Below are 26,378 nucleotides of genomic sequence, written 5' to 3'. Positions count from 1 at the left end.
GTATGGTAATGGCCCAGTTTTAATCCTCTGCATATGGCTAGCCAATTATCCCAGGACCATTGGTTGAATAGGGAGTCCTTTCCCCATTGCTTGTTTGTATCAGGTTTGTAGAAGATCAGATAGTTGTAGGTGTACAGCCTTATTTCTGGGTTCTCTTCTATTCCATTGGTCTATGTGTCTGTTTCTGTACCAGCAGTACCATGCTGTTTGGTTACTATAGCCCTGTAATATATTTGAAGTCAGGTAGTGATGTCTCCAGCTTTGTTCTTTTTGCTGAGGATTGCCTTGGCTCTTTGGGCTCATTTCTGGTTCTATATGAATTTTAAAATAGTTTTGTCTAGTTCTGTGTAGAATGTCAATGGTAGTTTAATAGGCATGGCATTGAATCTATAAATTGCTTTGTGCAATATGGCCACTTTAATGATATTGACTCCTCCTATCCATCAGCATGTATTTCTTTTTCATTTGTTTTTGTCATCTTTGATTTATTTGAGCAGTGGTTTGTAGTTCTCCTTGTAGATATACTGCACCTCCCTAGCTAGCCATATTCCTAGGTATTTAATTAGCAGATTTTCTAAGGTTGAAATGAAACAAAAAATGTTAAAGGCGTCTAGAGAAAAAGGTCAGGTCATCTGCAAAGGGAAGCCAATCAGACTAACAGCTGAAACCCTATAAGCCAGAAGAAACTGTGGGTCAATATTCAACATTCTTAAAGAATTTTCAACCCAGAATTTATCTGGCCAAACTAAGCTTCATAAGCAAAGGAGAAATAAGATCCTTTTCGAACAAGCAAATGTTGACGAAACTTGTTACCACTAGACCTGCCTTATGAGAGCTCCTGAAGGAAGAACTAAAAATGGAAAGGAAATACCGTTACCATCAACTACAAAAACACACTGAAGTACACAGACCAATGACATCATAAAGCAACCACATAGTCTGAAAAATAACCAGCTAACATCATTATGACTGGATCAAATCCACACATATCAACATTAATCTTAAGTGTAAATGCGCTACATGCCCCAATTAAAAGACACAGGGTGGCATGCTGGACAAAGAACCAAGAACCATTGGTATGCTGTCTTTAAGAGACCCATCTCACATGCAAGGACACACATACGCTCAAAATAAAGGGATGGAGAAAAACCTACCAAAAAAATGGAAAACAGAAAAAAGCAGGGGTTAAAATCCTAGTTTCTGACAAAACAGACTTTAAACCAACAAAGATCAAAAAAGACAATGAAGTCTTTTCTTATCCATCCCATGAACACAGAGCTCATGCTGTCTTAATACCTCAGCATTTAGTCTCAGTTTCCACTTTCCTGCTGCCTTCTTCACTGATATTTCTTTAAGCTATATTGTACTATATTAGATCTATGTTTTATCTACCTTATCAAAATACCAGACATCTGAGAGCAAAGGTCTGTATTATTTTTATTTGTATCCCACACCATATAAATCACTTTGTCTTGCAGAAAGTAGGTACATAGCAAATATTTTGTTAAATTCATCAATAGATCTATGGTGATACGGAATGGAAATGCAAAACTTGGATTACAATGCTTAAATATTAAAGAAGTAAACTTTTCTATGTGCAGATCTTTCAGAATTTTGATGTATTGAGAATATTAATATTCATGTTCATATAAGTTGGCATTTAACAGTTTGGTTCAACTTTTATTAAACTAACAAGCCCTGGAATGCAAAATAAGTTTTAAAACATGGGCTGAAGTTTGTTAGCATCTAAACAGCATGATAATAAATATTTAACATTATAGTAATGCAAGGTGCTTTACATGCCACATACAGTGCTTTTTAGCAGGTTATCTCTTATTAAACACTCACAGAATCAACAATATTACTCAAGGTGGAAAGTGTCTGCAAACACAACAAACACTGTGGAATAACTTCTAAAAAAAACTACAAAAGCCAAACGTAGAAACTGTGGAAATCATTCATTCCTTTACAAGATGGTAAGTGGTGGTATTCATTGGTGTCAGTTTAATAAATTAGTAAATATAACAACCATTATTGTTATATTTAAAGACTTAGTTATAGATTTAATACTACAAGTTAAAACTAACTTCACTAGTCAGGGCTGTCAGAACATAAATGATAGGCTACTCTAAGGCTGTTTGGGCCATTGGACCTAGATGAGGGGATTTCCTTTTAATTCTGGATATTTACTATTTACTATTTACTAATTGAGTGAGATCATATAAGCCATGTAAGACCTCTGATCTTGTTTCTTTTTCTGTCAAATGAGTATAATAATATCTGCTGGCCTCTTTAATAATGTTTTTGGAAAAATCTAAATGAGTATGGACAATAGGTGAATATTATTGTTTGTCATACAAATGTTTGAAAACATTAGCATTACTGTTATTCTAGACTATAGAAAGACCATCCGTCAAAAGAATCTTGAGTGTTTGTACATTTGTCCTTGGGTATTAATTTCATTGGAAAGAAAGCTTGCCAGAGATGATTTTGCTGAATGCTTAATCATGGAAATATCTTGGATGGGGGACAAGTGAAAAGCTAATTCTAGATAGACCATAACATAGGCAGAAAAATCTTGGCTAGGTGAACACTGGATTTTCAGGCAGAGTGGCATCAACTTGGACATAATGAAGGGAATATAAAAGGGCTTAGATGGTATAAAAAGGAGAAAAGGAGTGAAAGAGGGAGGCCAAATGAAGGGAGAGGGAGCATTGAAAAAAGATGATAAAATAGGCAAATATCCAAATCCACTCTGATCTTTCGAGTTTCAATGTACAGAATAGTGACAGGTACATAGGAGGCTTTTATGGGTATAAAATAATAATGCACCAAATAATTATTATAAAGATTCAACAGTTTAGTTTAGTTGTGGTGGAAAAAGAAGATAGGAAAAATTTCATTAAAAATTTATGGAAGTTACTTTTGAGAATAAAAACTGCCTGCATCCATATATCTTATCAATCAGGACTCAAAACTGAGATCATCTCTATCATGTCAACATGATTTAGCTATTTGTTCCAGAAAATTCTTGCAGGAAGGTAAAGCTGTAAGCCAATAAATTAACATTACTGTTTGAATCAGAAATTTCCTGCAAACCAATTTGTCTAGACAAATAACTTGCTCATTATTGCAAAAAGCTTGTTTATCAAAAATAATTTACTCATCGAGGTTATATTCATGACTCTCACCTTGCTTTGTCTAGCAATTATAAAGTTATTATAGTTTGCTCAAAGCCACCCATTTTTTCACATTAGAAGATCATAACTCAACTGAGCCCAGAATCCTGACATTGTTGAACTTTATCTGAGCCCTGTCCTCCTACCCTTGTTTTTTGAAAACTACCTCCTACTCCCAATCTTACCCCTCCACACAGATACACTTTTATGTTCTGAGAAATAACTAAACACAAAGGACTATTCTGTCTTCAGATATTCAGAGAACTCCCTGCCTTTGTACGTCAGCTAAGACTTCCTTTTGGTGCCTTTCTGTATTTACCTCTATCAAAATTCCATTTTTTCCATCTTCTTAGAGAGGTTCCTTATTAATGTAAGTTCTCTCTATTGCAATAGCCTAAATAAAATCTTACAATTAATTATCTGGTGATATGGTGTGGCTGTTTCCCCACCCAAATCTCATCTTGAATTGTAGTTCTCATAATCCCCACATAATGTGGGAGGGACCTGGTGGGAGGCAATTGAATTACGGGGGTGGTTACCTCCATGCTGTTCTCATGATAGGGAGTGAGTTCTCATGAGATCTGATGGTTTTATAAGGGGCTTTTCCCCTTTTGCTTGGCACTTCTCCTTGCTGCCACCATGTGAAGAAGGACATGTTTGCTTTCCCTTCTGCCATAATTGTCAGTCCTCCCCAGCCATGTGGACATGTGAGTCCATTAAACCTCTTTTTTCTTTATAAATTATCTAGTCTTGGGTATTTCTTCATAGCAGTATGAAAATGGACTAATACACCTGGTACATTTGTCTTCAACACCCCTAAACTCTATAAATATCCTCCCCTGACTGCCACTTCTTAATTCCTAATTACTAATAATATCAATATGGTGTTCATTTTTTACTGCAGCAGGTCTAAAACACTTAATTTTACTGACCTACAAGACATTCTGTGGTATCTTGGTTAGTCTTCTGTCAATAATGTTGAGATATGCCTTGCAAGATATGGGAGGAGCTTCAACCTACATCAATAGGCAGTAGGGAGAGAAACGGAAGGGCAATGGAAAAAACAGGGTATTAGGTGGATAAGAATTTATGTGAAACAGTGAGTTGCTTCTCTTTAGAAATTAAATATGTCAGAGAAACTGGATAAAATTGGATTCATGTAAGAAATTCTCTGGTTGTAGAGGTGAAATGATAGGTTGAAGCAACATCACATAAGGCTTTAAATGATGCCAGGACAATGAATCCTAATGAGAGTAAGGGGCTATCAAAAATTTTAATAGGAATTTACCTCTATCCAGTCTATTACCCATTTGCCTCCTGTTTATTCATTTTCCAGTTCACCTAAAGAATAAGGCATTTGAAGGTACTTCAAGGTCACAATTGAATTGAATTGGCATATCAAAATGTTTCAGAATTAACATACAGTTGACTCCAGAACAACATGAATTTAAGCTGTAGGTCCACTTACATCAGATTTTTTTCAATAATTACAGTTGGCTCCACATGTCCATGGATTCTGCCTCTGCAATCAAAGTCAAATTGAAAATACAAGGCCCGGGTGCAGTGGCTCACACCTGTAATCCCAGCACTTTTGGAGGCCGAGGTGGGTGGATCACTTGAGTTAAGGAGTTTGAGACCGGCCTGGCCAACATGGCGAAACCCCATCTCTACTAAAAAAGGAAAATACATCATTCACTCACAAGATGTGAAACCCAAGGACAATGGAGGGCTGTCTTTTCCTACATGTGGGTTCCACAGGGCCAACTGCAGGACTTGAATATGCACATATTTGGGCATACCTGGAACCAATTTCCCACAAATGCCAAGAAACAGATACATATGAAAATTTGGGGGTTTTCTTTAGAAGTGTTACAACACACATCTGGAAATATAGTTGAAATTCTCCTTTTCATTATGTGCTCATTTTCCACAAAATATACCAAGTTATCTTCCTGTGTCCAGAAACTTCTCATTATGTGCTCATTTTCCACAAAACATACCAAGTTATCTTCCTGTCTAGAAACTTCTCATTATGTGCTCATTTTCCACAAAGTATACCAAGTTATCGTCCTGTGTCTAGAAACTTCTCCTTAGTTCATTAAAACATTAAAATATTAATCATAAAAGTGCTTTTATGCAAGAGATCACTTGTAAATTTTTCATGGTGTTTGATGGATTTTAATTCAAAGCCATTACACTAACAGTCACTTCATATAAAAGATCTTCTTCTCTCTTCTATTGTTCTAAAAAATTCTCTGGGCATTAGAGATTGTTGACAATGGCTTTCTTTCAAGAGAAGATTAAAAGCTGCACATAGGCCATGTGCAGTGGCTCACACCTACAATTAGCAATTTCGGAGGCTGAGGCGGGTAGATCACTTGAAGCTAAGTTTGAGACCAGCCTGGCCAAATGGTGAAACCCCATCTCTTCTAAAAGTACAAAAATTAGCTGGGCGTGTAATCCCAGATATTTGAGAGGTTGAGGCAGGAGAATCACTTGAACCTGGGAGGCAAAGGTTGCAGTGAGCTGAGATCATGCCACTGCACTCTAGCCTCGGTGACAGAACAAGACTCTGTCTCAAAAAACAAACAAACAAACAAGCAAAGATCAACAAACAGCTGCACACAAATATTGGCCTTAGGGTAATTGAGGGGAAAAAAAAAAGGAAACAAGTGTATCTTGGCCTCCATTGCACAGACTGTTCTGGACTTAAGAGAGTTCACCTTACAATTTTTCAACTTTATGATGGCGTGAAAGTGATATGAATTCAGTAGAAACTGTACTTTGAGTAACCATATAGATATTTTGTTTTTAATTTTCAGCTCAGTATTCAATAAATTACATGAGATATTCAACATTTTATTATAAAATCGGCTTTGTGTTAGATGCTTTTGCCTAATTGGAGGCTAATGTGTTTTGAGCACCTTTAAGATAGGCTAGGTTAAGCTATGATGTTTGAAAGATTAGGTGTATTAGATGCATTTTTGACTTATATTTTCAACTTTTGATGGGTTTATTAGGACATAACTCCATCATAAATTGAGGAACATTTGTACACTGTACTGTTTGGAGAGTAGGAAGAAGTAAAATCAGTTAAAAACAGATTTGGCTATTAGAATTTGTTTTCACAAGTTGACTGAGAGTGAAGGGATTGAGAGTGAAGGGATTGAAGGATTCAAAAGATATCTCAAGGCCTTGCCTGATTGGTCAGGTTGGTCTGGAGCATTTTCCCCTCATTGGCACAAGCTTTATTTCTGCTTGAGGTCTTCATCTGAAAGTATTGTAGCTAGTGATTTTCTATTTCATTATTCACTCTTATTTTCTTCATGGCCTTTACACTAAATCATCTTATCTATCTCTTGGTTTGTTTCCTGACCTACCTGATCCAATTCCTGACCTACTGCATTTGTAATAAACTTTGAAGTAAATTTTCTTTTTAAAGAAATCTTTGGCTCTTTAATATTATCGAAGTAAAATGACTGAAGGCGAGTGTTTAGTCCTTCAGTAGTCACTCCTATTTAGTAAATGGTACTACTATTCACTCATCCTGTTTCTCAGTCCAGAAACCTGTATGCTTCTCTTTCACTAGTATTTTGGATCACATTTATCAACAAAGCCTGTCAACTCTACTCTCAAACTGCAACTCACCAGCCCAGAAGTGCCACCTGAGTCCAACCAACCATCATTACTATTGCAATGGCCTTCTATCTGGCCTTCCTCCTGTCAGATACCTCCTCCCAGAGCTTCATAGCCTCACTCAGCCACGAATTACCTTTAAAAACAAAAAAATAAACTACATCAATCACCAGTTAAAAACCCTACAATGACTTCTCATGGTACTTGGAATAAAATCCAAAGGCTCTGCCATGGCCTCCAAGGTCCTACAAGATCTGTCCCCTGTGCTCTCTGACCTCATCATCTCCCAGTGTAGGCATTAGCTGCTCTGCCCCTGGCTTACTGGCCTCTTTGATCGCCCTCTAACATACCGCCACTTCAGGCCTTGGCACTTCATTTTCTCTTCCCTCAGACATATCCATAAGGATCACCTCATTCAAATCTCTGCTCAAAATTCACTTCCCTAAAAAGATCTTTCTTGATGACACTGTTTAATTAATACTTCTTACTCTCTGTCCTCCTGGCCTACTTTGTTTTTCTTCACAGCACTTATTATCAACTGACATTACATCATCTGTTTGTTTCATCTGAAATCTGAAGTCAAACTAATTCCCTATTTCTGTGTCAAAAATTACGGGAACACGTATATTTTCCTATCCATGTGTTAAATAATTCTGGGCTCAAACTTACTTTCTTGTCACTGTGCTAAATTAAATTTCTACAGTAATTCTAGTAATTTTATGAAGTGTACTTTTTTCTTTTGCTTGATAGCAAGCAAATTAACTTCACTGTTTACTCAAGGCAATACCTGCGCATGGAAGATATGAGTAAATCATAAACAAATAGTTATCAAGTTTCACTTCAAGGCCCTCACCTCGCTATGCCCTACAGTTCAAAGGAATTATGCCATAAAATTGTTCTCAATGCCAACCAGTTTCTCACTTTACAAGACCCATCTCAAAATTGCTCAGCCAGTGTCCTAACACTATGAACAACCTGCCCCAATTTAGCATTTTAAAGCCCTATTATGATTCTGTCAAGGGGTCAAGGGGGAAGACAGTGGGAAGAGAGAGAGGTTCAGAAAAACAACGACAACAACTGTGGTACTATGCTTAGTACTTGGGTGACAAAATAATCTGTACACCAGACCTCCAAGTCATGAGCTTACCTAAATAATAAACCTGCACCTGTACCTCTGAACCTAAAAAAAAAATTTAAATAAAATAAAATAAAAAATCATTAAATTATAATTATTTACTTATATTTGTTTACACAATGTTGTACAATACCAGTTTTCTTAGCCCCTATATTTAATGGGTTCAATTACTAGGAGATCAATGCATAACTGTCAATAAAAATAGATTTTTACAGGTATAAACAGATTATATTTAATAATAAAAAATGATTTTGTCAAGGTGGTATTTAACTTTACTGTAGAAATCTAACCAATTTAGCTTTGCTTGATCAAAAGTATTTTTTGGTGGTATTTTGGGGAATTACCAGTTGGTAATGCTAGTGGTTCCATCAAGATTCTATCAAGACATTCTAACTGCTGTGACTCAAAGACTCAGAACAGAACATGTTCCTGAGGTCCCTTGAGGTTCTCACTTAGGGATCTTTCCAACTGCAACAGTCAGGTAGGTCTAATTTTTTTCATTGGCCTTCAAATGCTGTGTTTATTTTGTCTCCTAAGAGTGAAGACAATTATTTCGTTTACCTAATCCAATTAGAAAACTGTTACCCTTTGTAGAAAAATACGAACCACGAATTTTTCTGCCTGCTCTTGTCTTTTTGTATTGTGATTCTATATAATTCTAGTAAATCTGTCCTTGAGCTGTGAAACGTGGTTTATTGTTTGTCTCCCTGAATGGAAAGAGGTAAGCTGGATGGCTTTATTTACCACATTAGCCCTGGTAGCTAGCATCTTTTGTGTAAGAAGTGCTCAATAAATACTTATTAACTAAATGAGGAGCTTTTCAGATATAGGATATTTCAGAGTTTAAAAGTTAAAAATTTACATAGGCTGTACCTTCTTGGATTTCTCAAATTAAAATTTCTTACTGAGAAATTATATTAAAAATATGAATGGAGAAAAAGGGAAAGAAAAAGTCATTTATATCTCTATCTATCTATTCCTATATCTATATATTTCAATACTAGGATACAAAACTTCAGCTAATGTTTGTTTGGTAAGAAAGTTTGAACAAAGCCAGGACCTATTCTATGGGGCTCATATTTTTGTGTGTGATGTAGACACCATTATATTTCTTAATTTCCCTTGGGATTGGTAATCTAGAGCCTTCCCTGCCTTATAGCTGAAATATACTTATTTTTAACTTTCTAAAATGTGTACTTTACTTAAGAAGGAAAAAATGTTAATATTTTACACCCTGTTTTAGGTTTTCTTAAAATAATTGGTGTAATATTATATTAACATTAAAAGGTATACATTAAAGTCAAATATTCTAATGTCAGAATTTTATCAACATACCTATCATATGAAATTAATATAATAAATGAATATCAAATTTGGACATTCTCTCTATACAAGTTAACACGATATTACCTTTTCAGAAATTCCTCTGGACTACTGTCACTGATATTACTTAGTCTGTTTCACTTCCCAATATAATTTAATTAAACCAAATGGCAACAATAACATCTAATCAAACTTTATAAAACTTCACCAAAATGTAGGTATCTGAAAATCACAATTTGTGTCTTAAGGTTTCAGACACATCGTCCTTGCCAGTTTCAATTTGTTAAAATTTTTTTATACAATTAAATATACAAAAGGCATCAAGTTATCATATGAAACCTACCAAATAGAAGTCTAAAATTTCAGATTTCAAGTATTTAACTTTACCACTAGCATTTTCTTCCCAATTCTGTACATGCTAGGCATATTTCTACAAATTTATTTAGACATCAGTAAATACAAAGCAAACTTGTTAAACTTTGATGATCTTTGCTAACCTCATCATTTATGCTGTGTCTTCTTTCAACACATATGACAATATCAGGCAGTGATATTCTACTCATAACATGTGAATTTTCAGTTTGGGAAGCTGGCAGCAGAGAGTTCTCTAAGGTATGTTACTTTCACTGATTCTGTATCTTAAATTAGTTCTAAGTCAACTTTTTGATGTAATTATATGGTACTTTGAAAGTTGCTCTCATTTTATATTTGTTAATTAATGTTGTCCTTTGTATAAGAGAAAACTAAACCATAACTGTAAAAGTCAACATAAACCTTTAGTTCATTATCTAATTGTCCTACACTTTTTGTGAGCACACATGAAAATATACACTTTCTAAAATCAATCTCTGCTCTTCCCTCACACACAAAAGAAAACAAAATCTCTGATTTTACAGTACAAGCTACAGTGACACAATAAATTGTCAAAGTCATAGGTTATCTTTTCTATATGGCTAAAAGTGTTACCAATTCATTTTTGTACATAGAATATATTTTGAGAAGCGGCAGTATTCAAAAAAGGCACATGAATTTAGAATCAGGCAAATCTGGTCTTACTTTGCCAACAACCTTTATATCCTTGAACAAGTAATATAGTTTCTCTGAGCCTCAGTTTCTTCTTCTCTAAAAGGATAACAATAGTGCCTATTTTTGTGAGATTTTACAGATACAAACACAAATTATTAATACCTAACCCAGTGTCTGGATTGTCGGAGTAGCTCAATAAACATAATACATTCTTATTTAGTTTATTTATTTTTTTGAGACGGAGTCTCTTTCTGTCGCTCAGGCTGGAGTGCAGTGGCACGATCTCAGCTCATTGCAAGCTCCGCCTCCCGGGTTCACGCCAGTCTCCTGCCTCAGCCTCCTGAGTAGATGGGACTACAGGCGCCTGCCACCACGCCCGGCTAATTTTTTTGTATTTTTAGTAGAGACGGGGTTTGCAGCTCACGCCTGTAATCCCAGCACTTTGAAAGGAAGAGACGGGCGGATCACGAGGTCAGAAGATCGCAACCATCCTGGCTAACACGGTGAAACCCCGTCTCTGCTAAAACTAAACATAATACATTCTTATTTTAACAAAATAAAATGTTTATTTTTTTAAATTAGCAATACAAAGGCCCTTTGGTATATACCTTTTAAAAATGTCCATCTTTCAAGTCTATTAATTTAATATTTAATTTCAAGTCTAATCAATTAAATATCATGTATTTCCATTTAGTAAATACATGATAAATTGTTACTATCATGTACATTAAATACATTATAAAATTAGGCTAGCAAAAAAGACTTTCCTTATATTATCCAATTCAATCACAACCATTGTAGGCAAAATTAGTATTGCTTTGCTTTTAGAGATGAGAAAATTGGGGGTCATGTGTTAGGTAACCTGCTTATGATCAGAAAGCTACTAAATGGCAACTACCAAATTTAAACCGATGTTTAACAGCCCTTTCAATTACAACATATTTTTCCCAAAAATATTATTCCATTGATTAGATGGGACAGAGAGTAGTATTTATTGATAACCTTCTATTTGCCAAATACACAGCTATTTACTTTTGAATTTATTTTAAGCACGATTCAAGGGCACTCTGCTGTCCTCTGATTTTTATAGAAAATGAAGTGGCAGAACCAGAATTCAATCTAAAATCTGCCTGGTTTGAAAGCCCATGTGCAGATGGTTGTGAACAGTGCAAAAAGTTGGGGTTTTGTTATCAGATCGATCTGGGATACAATATCAGACTTGCCATCTGTCAATGGTATTAAACTGCATTGCGCCTCAATTTGGCTCCTAAAAAATGGACATAGTGCATTTCACATATTTGTTGAGATAATGAAATGAGATACTATATACAAAGCACTTATATTGCTTGAGATCTCACCCATTTACAGGTAGTTATTATATCATGCTACCTCAGGAAGAGGTGAGACTTTAAAGAGTGAGAAACACAAAAAATTTATTATCAGGTTTCCAACTTGAGAAACAGGTGGTTCAATTTCCCAACATTTAAAGTATATGTTCCTATAGTACACAAATATGTCATTTCCCTCCTGCTATTATCCTTTTCTCACCCTTGATGAGGAAATGCTATAAATCAGGTGACATTCCATTCTCCCCCACAACAACAAATGGATGGACACTCAGTAGAACTGGATTGACAAGTCACTAGAAATTTGAGATTAGGACAGAAAGTGTGACTAAGCATTGCTGTGGGTATGGTAGGTGTTAGGCCATGTAAACTAGGGCCTTATATCTTTTTTTCTTGACAATATACTGTTAAATAAACCGAGCAAGACAACTGTCCTGGAGAGTAGCAGGAGAGTAAAACAGAAATGCAGAGTTAAGCTGAAAGGACAGAACATGAAGCAATACAAAGAACTGAGACATGGTTGATAATTTTCAAGTTCTGGGATGTTAGCCTATCTTTCCAAAAATACATTCCTCAATATTGCTGTATGTCCTTTTTATCCAACAAACGTTTTCACTTATGCTCATTCAAGGTCTCTGCTTTTGTAACCTAAGATAGAAAACATATTAGGAGAAAATATAGAATAGTGGACATTGTTATCTCCCCAACATCCAATTTGTTATTTCTATATTACATAGCAGCTGTTATGACTAAGTAGAATTAACCACTCAGTCGTTCTAAGTATGGATCTGATTGCTCTAATAATGCACCACAGTGATTGGTTTAGGGAAGCAGGTTGAAGCCAAATAGTACAAAACGTTCCCTTGGTCAGTAGAGATTTTGACACTGAGGACTTCTGAGTAAGTAGGTCTCCTTGTATGGATGAAGCCCTTAAAGAATATGTTTTTGTTTGTTTGTTTGTTTGTTTAACAGTGTGAACAAAGAGAGAAAGGCAAGAACTACTGCAACTTTTGTGTGACTCTGAGATAAACCAGTTTGGGAAGAAACCTGACTCTAAGAAAACCAATCATAGAACCAATAATCCTAAAGAAATGGAGAAAGATCATTCTTTTACCATGAGCATAGTCTTAACTACTGAGTTAATAGGCCTCCTTTATCATTTAAATACCCAGTTGAATTGTGTTTTCTGTTAACTGGAAGGAAAAAAAAGCTGGCAATATAAATGCAAGTGAAAGAGGGTGAGGATCGTTGGCATAAAGGTGGGAACTGAAGCCATGGGTATAAAGTCATCCAGACAGGACATATTTAGGACTGATTGTGTGCCCCTTTTTATTTTACGTCACCAGCATCCTTTGGCTCAGACAAAACCTACTTAAATGTCATTTTTCCTATAAGTTTCACTTGTATTTGAAATGTTTCAGAATCACTTAAAAATTAAACATTTTAGAGTTCACATATATCTTTCTATATAGCAAAAAATAAGTAGTTTGTTTGAATTGCTTTTAAGGATGTCTTGAAATTTCAATTTTAGAAATTTTCTTATATGAGATATAAATTTAAGGGTTTGAGCAGAAGAAATCAGTGTTTAATTTTCTATTACTATATTATAAAAGTGTAATTTACAGATATAACTTTTATCTGGCATTTCTTTTTTCCATTTCACTCAATTCTAAATTCTATGCTAAGTAAATAATGCATGTGAATTTATTAATTCCATTGACAATTATTTTATACGTGTGTATACATATATATGCAATAAAAAGGACTACAGATTTGATGTTTCTACAGTGCTAATTTTGCTTACTTCTTTTTTGTGTGTGTGAGTGGGGGAGGCGGAGTCTCACTCTGTCACCCAGGCTGGAATGCAGTGGCGCAATCTCTGCTGACTGCAACCTCCACCTCCCAGGTTCAAGCGATTCTCCTGCCCCAGCCTCCTGAGTAGCTGGGATTACAGGTACGTGCCACCAAACCAGGCTAATTTTTGTATTTTTAGTAGAAACAGGGTTTCACCATGTTGGTCAGGCTGGTCTCGAACTCCTGACCTTGGGATCCACCCGCCTTGGCTTCCCAAAGTGCTGGGATTACAGGCATGAGTCACCATGCCCAGCCTGCTTACTTCTTAAAATGTTCAAATGTGTCTCAGAAAACCATATTTGATTGAAAATACCCAGATGTTGTCTTTACTACAAGCAAGGAAAGGCAGCAATACAAATCTTGGAGAAGAAATTTTAAAAACAAAACACTGGAAAAGAAAATGGACAAGGGATTTAAAAACACACACAGTGAAAGGAAAATAGTTTATAGAAAATAGAGTTGCTTTCTCATAATAAGAATTTCTGGCTATGCCTTCATGATGGAGACAAAACTAAAGGAGTTCTGAAAAATAGAAAATCAATACAATCAACCCTAAAAATAACCTTTTACTTTATGAAGATCTTAACCTTGATATATGAAATAGACATTTTTTAAGTCATCTTCTTGAATGTCCTCATATCAGGCATCTCACCATCAAATTAAGTAGAACTTTGCCCCATTTGATAGTGAGTCTCTTATGCAGAAATTCTAAAAATTTGGGTAAAATATCCCAAATAAATACCTTGACTTTCTGGATTGTTTTGTTTTTACTTCTCCTGTATTTTCCACTTGAGATTCTACTTATGTGATCCAGGCTCTTAAAAAAGCAACTAAATTTCAGAACCTCAGTTTTCTTATTACTAAAAAGAGGAAGTGAGACTAGATCAATAGTTCTTATTCAAGGAGGCATTTCTTTTGAAAATCAGAATTTCTCAAAGTACATGGGTGAGTATAATTCTTTGAGCAATTCATACATAGTAATAAAATATAATTTGATATTTGGAAAAGAAAAAAACTGATGTTTTCATATTACAAATTATAGAAACTTCAGCTCGACACAATCATATTTTAAGATAAACTATCTTTTCCAATTAATGATTACCAGATGGAGAGTGTGGGAGAAATATGATTCCAAAGGAGAAAGCCTTACTAGAACCTCCCCCCAGTTGGGTTTCTAGAGCCTCCTTCTAGCCAGTACCTTTTACCCTTTATGCTTCTCCCTCTCCTCTCCTTTCTGGTACAATCTCACAAAGTTTGCAACTTCCAGTCTTACTTATTTCTGAAGTCTCATGTCTGGACCACTCTTTCTTTTGTATGTTCTACAGGGTCTCAACACTCTCCTTTCCAAATGTGATGGTTAATACTGAGTGTCAACTTGATTAGATTGAAGGATTGCAAAGTATTTATCCTGGGTGTGTCTGTGAGGGTGTTGCCAAAGAAGATTAATATTTGAGTCCATGGGCTGGGAAAGGCAAACTCCCCCTTAATCTGGGTGGGCACCATCTAATGTCTCCAATGCTAGATGCTTCCTGCCTTTGAACATCAGACTCCAAGTTAGGAAGGGCTTTCCTTGCTCCTCAGCTTGCAGACAGCCTATTGTGGGACCTTGTGATAGTGTCAGTTAATACTTAATAAAATCTATCTATCTCCCTGTCCATTTATCTATTCTATTCTATCCTATTAGTTCTGTCCCTCTAGAGAACGCTGACTAAGACAGATTTTGGTAGCAGGAGTGGTTCTAGAGGAACAGAATATTAAGGATGGAGTTACTCTGTTGGTTTTGGTTGGCTGCTTAATATGATCAGACCCCAAAATGCTGAGGACTCTACTTCTAATAGTATGGAGAACACTGATAATCCTTGGCATAGTAAATAATTTATTTATAATAAACAAATAATTTATAATAAATAAATAAATGCATCTGACACTCCTGATTCTCTGCTTGTGAGAGGCAAGGAGTTTAGTGACTCTATACACAATAGCTTTGACCATACGTGGAGAACCAAAGAACACAGTGAAGCTGGTTTGTTGCTCCTAAGTTCAGTGGACAAAGTGATGAAAGAAAATTATAAACTCAGGAATTCTAACTTCAGAAGCAGATACTCAGCCTCAAATCTGCTAAGACTGGCCTGAGTGAGAGTCTTACCTCCTGTAGAGAAAAAGCTGAAATTGTGGAAAACAGACACAAGCTCTTATCAAGCAGGTAGCTGACCTGCAACGAAAGGTGCATGCACAGCCTCACCAGATGTCTACTGTTAAAGTGAGGGCATTGACTGAGAAAGAATGGGACCTGGGGCCCTGCAACTTGGAATGGGGACGTGTGGGAGGACCCTGATGAAGCTGGGGACACTGAATTTGTAAACTCTGATGAGCATTTTTTGCAAGAATCAACAGCTTCCCCATCCCCAGTAGTGGCAACATCCCCTCCCCGACCCATGCTGCCATCAGCCTTTCTGAGGAGATCAAACTCTGCACTGCCTGAGGCAACAGTGATGGCCTCTCCTGAGGCAGTTGCCAGGCAAGATAATGTTGATTCTCCTCAGGAGCCACCCCCAACACCCCTGTTTGCTTCTAGACCTATAACTAGACTAAAGTCCCAGTGGGCCCCTAGAGGCGAGGGTGAGAGTGTGACTCATGAGGAGGTGTGCTATACTCGAAAATAACTGCTTGAGTTTTCTAACTTAAGTAACCAGAAATTGGGAGAACAGGCATGGGAATGTATATTAAGGGAATGGGATAATGGTGGAAGGAACATAGAGTTGGATCAGGCTGAATTTATTGATTTGGGCCCACTAAGTAGGGACTCTTCATTTAATGTTGCAGCTCAGGGAGTTAAAAAAGGTTCTAATAGTTTATTTGCTTGGTTAGCTGAAATACAGTTTAAAAATGGCTCACTGTAAGCGAGCTGGAAATGCCTGACCTCTCTTTGGTTTAATGAAGAGGAAGGGATCCAAAGGCTTAGGGAGATTGGGATGATGGAGTGGATTAGTCACTTTAGACCTACTCATCCCAGCTGGGAGGGTCCAGAAGATATACCCTTGACCAATGCCTTGTGAAACAGTTTTGTGAGAGCACCACCTGCATCTTTGAAGAGCCCTGTAATTGCTCTTCTCTGTCTGTCAGATCTAACAGTGGGATCCACAGTCACTCAGCTACAAAATTTAAATACAGTGGGAATAATTGGATCCCAAGGTGGCAGGAGCCAGGTGGTGACACTCATCTGTAAAAGGCAAGGTGGGTGTACCCACCGTAATGGACAGAAGAGAGAAATCAGCAATCAGTATAGTCTGACTTGTGTAGAGCTCTGGCATTGGCTAATTAATCACGGTGTTCCTAAAAGTAAAATTGATAGGAAGCCTACTGCATTCCTACTTAATATATATAAGCAGAGAACTTCTAGGTCGAATGGACAAAAGACTAATTTGAATTATAAAAACAGAGAATCACGGCCCCTCAATTAATTTCCAGACTTAAGCCAGTTTACAGACCCAGAACCCAGTGAGTGAAAGGGAAGCCAAGTCCCCTTGAGGAAGGACTGCACTACACTACTGACAATTTAGGCTGTTAATCTTTCTCACATTTTTCCCCAAGGACAACTCCGGCCTTTTACCAGCATAACTTTGCTATGGAAAAGGGAAGTGATCAGACATTTGGGGGACTACTGGACATTGGCTCTGAGCTGATGTTGATTCCAGGGGACCCAAAATGTCACTATGGACCTCCAGTTAAAACAGGGGCATATGGATGTCAGCTAATCAATGGAGTTTTAGCTCAGGTCTGACTTACAGTGGGTCCAGTGGGTCCTGTGGTCATTTCCCCAGTGCCAGAATGCATAATTGGCATAGACATACTTAGCAGCTGGCAGAATCCCCACATTTGCTCCCTGACTGGTAGGGTGAGGGTTATTAGAGTGGAAAAGGCCAAATGGAAGCCATTAGAGCTGCCTCTACCTAGAAAAATAGTAAATCGAAAACAATATTGCATCCCTTGAGGGACTGTGGAGATGGGTGCCACCATCAAGGACTTGAAAGATGGAGGGGTGGTGATTCCCACAACAGCCCTATCCAATTCTCCCATTTGGCCTGTGCAGAAGACAGATGGATCTTGGAGAATGACAGTGGATTATCGAAAGCTTAACCAAGTGGTGACTCCAATTGCAGCTGTTGTACCAGTGTGGTCTCATTGCTTGAGAAAACTAATAAAACTCCTAGTACCTGGTATGCAGCCACTGACTTGGCAAATGCCTTTTTCTCTATTCCTGTGCATAAGGCCCAACAGAAGCAATTTGCCTTAAGCTGGCAAAGCCAGCAATATACCTTTACTGTCCTACCTCAGGGGTATATCAACTGTATGGCTTTGTGTCATAATCTTATTCAGAGAGACCTTGATCAGTTTTTGCCTCTGCAAGATATCACACTGGTCCATTACACTGATGACATTATGCTGATTGGATCCAGTGAGCAAGAAGTAGCAAACACACTGGACTTATTGGTGAGACATCTGTGTGCCAGAGGATGGGAAATAAATACGACTAAAATTCAGGGACCTTGTACCTCAGAAAAATTTCTAGGTGTCCAGTGGTATGGGACTTGTCAAGATATTACTTCTAAGGTGAGAGATAAGCTGTTGCATTTGGCCCCTCCTATGACCAAGAAAGAGGCACAATGCCTAGTGGGCCTATTTGGATGTTGGAGACATCACATTCCTCATCTGGGTGCGTTATTCTGGCCCACTTATCAAGTGACCTGAAAGGCTGCCAGTTTTGAATGGGGTCCAGAACAGGAGACGTCTCTGCAACAGGTCCAGGCTGCTGTGCAAGCTGCTAAGTCACTCGGGCCACGTGACCCTGCAGATCCAATGGCGCTTGAGGTATCGGTGGTAGTTAGGGATGCTGTTTGGAGCCTTTCACAGGCCCCTATAGGTAAATCACAGTGGAGGCCTCTAGGATTTTGGAGTAAGGCCCTGCCATCTTCTGCAGATAACTACTCTCCTTTTGAGAGACAGCTCTTGGCCTGTTACTGGGCTTTGGTGGAAACTAAATGTTTGACTATGGGTCATCAAGTCACCATGCGACCTGAACTGCCCATCATGAACTGGGTGCTTTCTGACCCATCTAGCCATAAAGTGTGTTGTGCACAGTAGAATTCCATCATCAAATGGAAGTGGTATATACATGATGGGTCTCAAGCAGGTCCTGAAGGCACAAGTAAGTTACATGAGAAAGTGGCTCAAATGCCCATGGTCTCCACTCCTGTTACCCTACCTTCTCTCTTCCAGCCTGCACTGCAAGCCTCATGAGGAGTGGCCTATGATTGGTTGACAGGGGAAAAGAAGGCTAGGGCCTTGTTCATAGATGGTTCTGCCACCTTGTTCATAGATGGGGTACCACCCAAAAGTGCACAGCTGCAGCATTACAGCCCCTTTCTAGGACATTCCTGAAGGACAGCAATGAAGGGAAATCTTCCCAGTGGGCAGAACTTCAAGCAGTGCACCTGATTGTGCACTTTGCATGGAAGGAGAAATGGCCAGATGCTTGATTATATACTGATTCATGGGCTGTAGCCAATGGTTTGGCTGGATGGTCAGTGACTTCGAAGAAACATGATTGGAAAATTGGTGACAAATAAATTAATGGAAAAGATATGTGGATGGACCTCTCCGAATGGTCAGAAACTGTGAAGATATTTGTATCCCATGTGAGTGCTCACAAATGGGTGATCTCAGCAGAGGAGGATTTTAATAATCAAGTGGATAGGATGACCCGTTCTGTGGACACCACTCAGCCTCTTTCCCCAGCCACCCTGTCATTGCCCAACGGGCCCATGAAAAAAGTAGCCATGGTAACAGGGATGGAAGTTACACATGGGCTCAGCAACATGGACTTTCGCTCACCAAGGCTGATCTGGCTACAGCCACTGCCGAGTGCCCAATTTGCAAGAAGCAGAGACCAACACTGAGCCCTTGATATGGCACCATTCCTCAGAGTGATCAGTTAGCTACCTGGTGCCAGGTTGATTATATTGGACCTCTTCCATCATGGAAAGGGCAGAGGTTTGTCCTCACTGGAATAGACACTTACTCTGGCTATCCTATCCAGAATAATATTTGCCGATCCTGCACGCAATGCTTCTGCCAAGACTACCATCTATGGACTCACGGAATGCCTTATCCAACATCATGGTATTCCACACAGCATTGCCTCTGACCAAGGTGCTTACTTTACAGCTAAAGAAGAGCAGCAGTGGGCTCATGCTCATGGAATTCACTGGTGTTACCATGCTCACCATCATCCTGAAGCAGCTGGATTGATAGAACGGTGGAATGGCCTTTTGAAATTACAATTACACTGTCAACTAGGTGACTATACTTTGTAGGCTAGGGCAAAGTTCTCCAGAAGGCCATGTATGCTCTTATTCAGTGTCCAATATATGGTCCTGTTTCTTCCACAGCCAGGATTCACAGGTTCAGGAATCAAGGGGTGGCAGTGGGAGTGGAACCACTCACCATCACCCCTAGCGAGCCACTAGTAAAATGTTTGCTTCCTGTTCTTGCCACATTATGTTCTGCCGGGCTAGAGGTCTTAGTTCCAGAGGGAGGAATGCTGCCACCAGGAAACACAACGATTCCATTAAACTGGAAGTTAAGATTGCCACCTGGACACTTTGGGCTCCTCTTACCTTTAAGTCAACAGGCTAAGAAGGGAGTTACAGTGTTGGCTGGGTGGCTGACCCAGAATATCAAGATGAAATCAGTCTACTGCTTCACAACAGAGGTAAGGAAGAGTATGCATGGAATACAGGAGATCCTTTAGGGCATCTCTTAGTATTACCATGCCCTGTGATTAAGGTCAATGGGAAATTACCACAGCCCAATCCAGGCAGGACTACAAATGGCCCAGACCCTTCAGGAATGAAGGTTTGGGTCACTCCACCAGGAGAAAAACCTTGACCTGCTGAGGTGCTTGTTGAAGGCGAAGGGAATACAGAATGGGTAGTAGAAGAAGGTAGTCATCAATACCAGCTACAACCACGTGACCAGATGCATAAACAAGGATGGTAATTGTCATGAGTATTTCCTCCTTCTTTTGTTAAAAACATGTTCGTACATGTATGTACTTGAAGTAAGAAAATATCTTCATTTTATTTCCTTTTTCCTTTATCATGTGGCATAAGATTTATTGACTTCATGTCAGCATGTATTGTTAACTTTATATAATAGTATTTGGATTGGGGAGTGGTACATTTCCACTTGTGCAAAGGATAGTTATATTATGTTAGGAGTAATTATGACCTTATTACCTTTATTTGAAGTTTATGTACGGTCTCAGAAGACATGTATGGGTTCAAGTTGACAAGGGGTGGACTTGGGATGGTTAATACTGAGTGTCAACTTGATTGGATTGAAGGATGCAAAGTATTGATCCTGGGTGGGTCTGAGAGGGTGCTGCCAAAGAAGATTAGTATTTGAGTCTGGGCTGAGAAAGGCAAACCCATCCTTAATCTTGGTGGGCACCATCTAATCAGCTGCCAGCACAGCTAGAATATAAAGCAGGCAGAAAAACGTGAAAAGTCTAGACTGGCTTAGCCTCCCAGCCTACATCTATTTCCTAGGCTGGATGATTCCTGCTCTTGAACATTGGATTCCAAGTTCTTCTGTTTTGGGACTCTGACTGGCTTTCCTTGATCTTCAGTTTGCAGAGGGCCTATTGTGGGACCGTGTAATCTTGTGAGCCAATACTTAATAAACTCCCCTTTATTTATATATATCTATCCCATTAGTTCTGTCCCTTTAGAGAACCCTAATACACCAAATAATTTAATTCAGAATTTTCTTTACTTTCCTTCTCTGCAAACTTCACCAACCAAAAGTACTTTGTTATGCAAATATGAGTGTACTTTTTCAAACTGCACACTAAACCCTGTACAGAGTACCATATCTTATCTCTTGAGAATCAACAAGATTCGGAATCTGTGGACCTTCAACCCCTAGGAGAGATCATGAGATCATGGTAAGTGGTCCTAGAATATGAGCACAAAGAATTGTCTGTAGAATATGTCAATATACAACCTGTGTATAACTATTTTTCAAATGTATGGCAATGTGTATGTGATATAACAAATATGTATGTATAATGCATATCATGACTTATAAAATCTTAATCTATTAGAATCATAACATAAAATATTTTTGGGATGTATGGCATTTAAATTAATCTCTAAAATGCTACTGCCCTTGATCTTAGCCAAGAAGCTGAGAAGTAGTTATTATTTTAAAATGGTACTCAACTCAGTACATATCACATATTGTGAGGGGGATGTTAAAATGCCTTTTCTAACTCAGTGATTTTGACCCACTTGACTAACTCACTCATTCGAGTATTATTTCTATACTATCTAGGATCATCTTTTATTGGTGAAATCAAAATTGTAGATTGGTAGATGGGGCTTAGAAGACTGCCTAATCCAACAATAATTTCTCAAGTATATTTTGGTTTAGTTGAGCAACTAAAAGTATTTTATCTTAAGAAAATGTTGGTGGGTTATTGACCATCAAGAAGATATTACCAGTCCATCATTAACCTAGATTATAATTATAGGTAACTTGACTATCCATCTATAGCTACAATGTTGGTTGAAGGGCCTCATCAGCTATGATGGCAGGTAAATACGCCACACTGAAAACTGGCTAATGGAGTCTTCAAGTCAATGTAAAAGCAAAGCTCTAACCATGATTTCATTTGAGGGCAAACACCAATCCAAACCCAAATTTCCTCCCACCTAGATTAGTTGTGGCAGGTCCCTTTTCTTCCTCAGATTAGCAGATTCCTCAGGATCCTCTCTACCTGGGGGCTCAGATGACAAGGCCTCAGGCTCCATTCATTTTAAGGCTCTTACTGCCAATCATTTCAAAGAAAAGGAAACAGCACAAGGAGAGTGACAAAAATTGGAGGAAAGAATGACAAATCTTTAGAAATGGACTTGTGATGTCAAGCCTAGAGTGTAACTCCTCTTTTTTTATGCTAATAAAAAAGCCAGGAGGGTTTTAGCTAAATGCTTTAGTTTCTGAAAGTGGATTCACCAAAACACCACCTAAAAGTGAAAGTAATGCTCTTGGTTTTCCCCAGAAGAAAGTTCCTCATCTCTGCTGGTGGACCCGTGGAACAAATTAAAACAGAACAATAGTGGGCTTTTGTTTGTTGGTTGGTTTTTAGGTCTTTTTGGAAGATCTATTTCATTAAGCCTCTGCCTAGCAGAGAAATGACTCCCACCCCCCACCTCACCTCTGGCCAGTTTCTTAACAAACCTCCCATTTTAATACACTTTATATTTGTCCGCTTAGATAACCTGAAATAACATTAAATACGTAAACACACTTTGACCTACAGATACTATAGAAAGAAAAAATAATTAGCAAACAGTTAAATAAGTTTCATTTCATTTAAATTTTAGCTCTCATTTTAAGCAAAATCTAAATGATTTAATCTGTGCAAATTTTTCCAACTATTTTTGGAATGCATAGAATGCTTAAAGAGCAAGGATAGGGAATAATGACTGCAAATTCCTCCTTCCAATTATTTAACTATAAAATAAGGGTCAGTTCTAGCTAACATCTATACAGGCACCAAAATGTATTGTAAAGCACAGCTGTACCAATGCAAATGAATAAGGATAATATATACCTTTTTCATAAACCGAAGCTTACTATAAAATGCATGGCTTGTTCTGTTATTTTTTCCTCTGTGGTAACACTAGTTGCTACTGCAAAAACAGCAGTTAAGTAGTTCCAAGATTAGCATTTGACAAGACTGTCCTCATTTTTAAAAAGCCTGATACTTTACATTTTAAAGATACTGGTTGTGAATTGTAGATTATTCTTTTTAAAGGCTCCAGGCATTCCTGCTCTGTATCACACAGTTCTGATAAATATTAAAATCTACCAGGGCTCTTGGAAGTACTTTCCCAAGAGAACTTGGCTCAGGGTTGGCTTTTATATCCCTTAGAGAAAGACTAATGCTAAAATGTTACTTTTTGGAAAAAAATCATGACTAATAATGACCAGGTCATTGCCATAAAAGTACCTGATTATATATATGATGTATTCATATATATTATATGTCAGGCCTCTGAGCCCAAGCTAAGCCATCATATCCCCTGTGACCTGCACGTACACATCCAGATGGCCAGTTCCTGCCTTAACTGATGACATTCCACCACAAAAGAAGTGAAAATGGCCTGTTCCTGCCTTAACTGATGACATTGTCTTGTGAAATTCCTTCTCCTGGCTCATCCTGGCTCAAAAGCTCCCCTACTGAGCACCTTGTGACCCCCACTCCTGCCTGCCAGAGAACAACCCCCCTTTGTAATTTTCCTTTACCTACCCAAATCTTATAAAATGGCCCCACCCCTATCTCTCTTCCCTGACTCTCTTTTCGGACTCAGCCCACCTGCACCCAGGTGAAATAACCAGCCAGGTTGCTCACACAAAGCCTGTTTGGTGGTCTCTTCACACGGATGCGAATGAAATTTGGCTGTGACTCGGATCGGGGGACCTCCCTTGGGAGATCAATCCCCCGTCCTCCTGCTCTTTGCTCCGTGAGAAAGATCTACCTATGACCTCAGGTCCTCAGACCGACCAGCCCAAGAAACATCTCACTAATTTTAAATCGGGTAAGCGGCCTCTTCTTACTCTCTTCTCCAACCTCTCTCACTATCCCTCAACCACTTTCTCCTTTCCACTCTTCAATCTCTCCCTTCTCTTAATTTCAATTCCTTTCATTTTCTGGTAGAGACAAAGGAGACACGTTTTATCTATGGACCCAAAACTCCGGCGCTGGTCACGGACTGGGAAGGCAGCCTTCCTTTGGTGTTTAATCATTGCAGGGATGCCTCTCTGATTATTCACCCAGGTTTCAGAGGTGTCAGACCACGCAGGGACGCCTGCCTTGGTCCTTCACCCTTAGCGGCAAGTCCGGCTTTTCTGGGGAAGGGGCAAGTACCCCAACCCCTTCTCTCTGTGTTTCTACCCCTTCTCTGCCTTTCTGGGGGGCAAGAAACCCCCAACCCCTTCTTCACCCTTAGTGGCAAGTACCGCTTTTCTGGGGGAGGGCCGAGTATCCCAAAACCTTATTATCTCTGTGCCCCAATCCCTTATTTCCATGTCCCAATCTCTTATATCTCTGCACCCCAATCCCTGATTTCCATGACCTGACCTCATATCTCTGTGCCCCGACCCCTTTCCCACTTTTCTGGAGGATAAGAACCCCTGAACCCCTTCCCTCCATGTCTCTACTCTTTTCTCTGGGCTTCACTATGGTCAACCTTCCACCTTCAATTCCTCCTTCTTCTCCCTTAGCCTGTGTTCTTAAGAACTTAAAACCTCTTCAACTCTCACCTGACCTAAAATCTAAGCATCTTATTTTCTTCTGCAATGCTGCTTGACCCCAATACACACTCGACAGTAGTTCCAAATAGCCAGAAAATGGCAATTTCAATTTTTCCATCCTGCAAGATCTAAATAATTCTTGTTGTAAAATAGGCAAATGGTCTGAGGTGCCTGACGTCCAGGCATTCTTTTACATATCGGCCCCTCTCTAGTCTCTGTTCCCAAGGCAACTCAACCCAAAGCATCCTTCTTTCCCTCCCACCTGTCCCCTAAGTCCCAACCCCAAGCGTCGCTGAGTCTTTCTAATCTTCCTTTTCTACAGATCCATCTGACCTCTCCCCTTCTCCCCAGGCTGCTCCTTGCCAGGCCAAGCTAGGTCCCAATTCTTCCTCAGCTTCTGCTCCTCCACCCTGTAATCTTTTTATTGCCTCCCCTCCTCACACCTGGTCCGGCTTACAGTTTTATTCCGTGACTAGCCCTCCCCCACCTGCCCAGCAATTTGCTCTTAAAAAGGTGGCTGGAACTAAAGGCATAGTCAAGGTTAATGCTCCTTTTTCTTTATCCCAAATCAGATAGCTTTTAGGCTCCTTTACATCAAATATGAAAACCCAGCCCAGTTCATGGCTCCTTCGGCAGCAACCCTGAGACACTTTACAGCCCTGGGCCCTAAAAAGTCAAAAGGCCGTCTTACTCTCAAAATACATTTTATTACCCAATCTGCTCCCGACATTAAATAAAACCCCCAAAGTTAAATTCCGGCCCTCAAACCCCACAACAGGATTTAATTAACCTCGCCTTCAAGGTGTACAATAATAGAAAAAAGTTGCAATTCCTTGCCTCCACTGCGAGACAAACCCCAGCCACATCTCCAGCACACAAGAACTTCCAAATGCCTGAACCGCAGCGGCCAGGCGTTCCTCCAGAACTTCCTCCCCCAGGAGCTTATGACAAGTGCCAGAAATCTGGCCACTAGGCCAAGGAATGCCTGCAGCCCAGGATTCCTCCTAAGCCGTGTCCCATCTGTGCGGGACCCCACTGGAAAACGGACTGTTCAACTCACCTGGCAGCCACTCCCAGAGCCTGGAACTCTGGCCCAAGGCTCTCTGACTGACTCCTTCTCGGCTTAGCGGCTGAAGACTGATGCTGCCTGATTGCCTCGGAAGCCCCGTAGAGCATCACGGACGCCGAGCTTTAGGTAACTCTCACAGTGGAGGGTAAGTCCGTCCCCTTCTTAATCAATACGGAGGCTACCCACTCCACATTACCTTCTTTTTCAAGGGCCTGTTTCCTTTGCCTCTGTAACTGTTGTGAGTATTGACAGCCAGGCTTCTAAAGCTCTTAAAACTCCCCAACTCTGGTGCCAACTTAGACAGTACTCTTTTAAGCACTCCTTTTAGTTATCCCCACCTGCCCAGTTCCTTTATTAGGCCGAGATATTTTAACCAAATTATCTGCTTCCCTGACTATTCCTGGACTACAGCAGCATCTCATTGCCGC

At 39.1% G+C, this 26,378-nt stretch overlaps 1 protein-coding gene and 1 long non-coding RNA gene across 2 annotated transcripts in view; one reads left to right on the top strand and one right to left on the bottom strand.

Moving 5' to 3' along the window:
- Positions 1-26,378, bottom strand: part of NAALADL2 (N-acetylated alpha-linked acidic dipeptidase like 2) — a 959,155-nt gene that overhangs the window by 268,522 nt on the left and 664,255 nt on the right. The window lies entirely within an intron of this gene.
- On the top strand, positions 8,355-13,098 carry LOC131380969 (uncharacterized). The gene is made up of 3 exons (XR_009209330.1): positions 8,355-8,431; positions 9,818-9,885; positions 12,618-13,098. It is a non-coding gene; the product is annotated as an uncharacterized LOC131380969 (long non-coding RNA).

The sequence above is a fragment of the Hylobates moloch genome, unplaced genomic scaffold (genome assembly GCF_009828535.3).
Source record: "Hylobates moloch isolate HMO894 unplaced genomic scaffold, HMol_V3 SCAFFOLD_13, whole genome shotgun sequence".
NCBI lineage: Eukaryota > Metazoa > Chordata > Mammalia > Primates > Hylobatidae > Hylobates > Hylobates moloch.
The sequence above is the reverse complement of the archived record's forward strand: the minus strand, read 5'-3'. Positions and strand labels throughout refer to the sequence as shown.